This window comes from Impatiens glandulifera, chromosome 6 (assembly GCF_907164915.1).
Source record: "Impatiens glandulifera chromosome 6, dImpGla2.1, whole genome shotgun sequence".
Classification (NCBI taxonomy): domain Eukaryota; kingdom Viridiplantae; phylum Streptophyta; class Magnoliopsida; order Ericales; family Balsaminaceae; genus Impatiens; species Impatiens glandulifera.
The window spans coordinates 34098705-34099934 of NC_061867.1; positions in this window are offsets into that span (position 1 = coordinate 34098705).

Sequence of the window (1230 nt, forward strand, 5' to 3'; positions counted from 1 at the left end):
GGTTATTTATTAAAGAAGGCGCAACCGGTATTATCTTCGGTTGTATAAAGACGGAACAACCGGAAGAAACAATCGGCTTTATCTCTTCGGTTTTATAAAATAGGCGCAACCGGTATTATCTCTTAGGCTCTATAAAGACGACACAATCGGTAGAATGTCCGGCCATCCGTTTGGCTCTATGAAAGAAAAGGAAGTGGTAGTATCCTTACTCCGGTCTTATTATAAGCGGAATCGGTAGTGTCCATCCAACGGTAGTTTGACCAGTTATTTACAAAAGGCGCAACTGACAGACTGCTCGGTAGTTTGCCCGGTTAGTTATAAGAAGCAGAACCAGTTATATGCTAAAACAATTTTATCCATAGGACAACCGAAAGTTTCCATATTAATGCTAAGCAAAATATAGAAGTCTGCCAAATTACATAGAACAGTCTTCAAGCGTCTAGACCATTCTAATGCCACTTTTGTGAAAGATATCTTGTGAGCAGAAGTCTGCCAAATTAACTTAGACTACCATTTCGGTATAAGTCCGATATAGTCCACTTGGAGCAGTTATCTATCACACTATCCTAGATAGCCAAATCATTAGAAGACAAATCTGTATGTTTATTGCTCATTGGAAATTATTAATCCAATTAATGTTATGTTGACCCAATATCATAGTACAAACAAATTCAAAGGATATCCCATCAACTGTACTACCCCAATCATCAACCAATCAAATTCAAGAAATAATGTACTATCAAGGAAATATATTTGTTAAAGAAGAAGAATATGACTGTTGTCATATTTATATTTAAGAGAATAAAGCTCAACCAGATTGAGCACCTCGAAAAACCTTGCATACTCCTTGAACAACCTTTTACTCAAGATATATTTCTGACAAGCTATTTAATATTCACAAGTGTTAAAACCTTACAAGTGTGTATTACAATTTCATCTATTCAGTGTGAGTGGTGAGTAATGTAAGTTTACAGAATCTGTTTCTGTTTAACAGAGTGAAACTATTGAGAGATCGAAAACAAGAAGTTACTAAGCCTCGGTTGTTCCACATAAGCATTGTAAACTGTCTGAATATTCTAATGAATATCCTTCTCAAAGGTTTGAGAAGAAGGGGTGACGTAAGAGTTTAATCTCAAAATATCCATAAATCATGTGGTGTGTCTTCTTACTACTTAGTGTCCTTTATTACTTTCTAAATCGTGCATTCGTTGCTTCAAGTTGAGACAAATA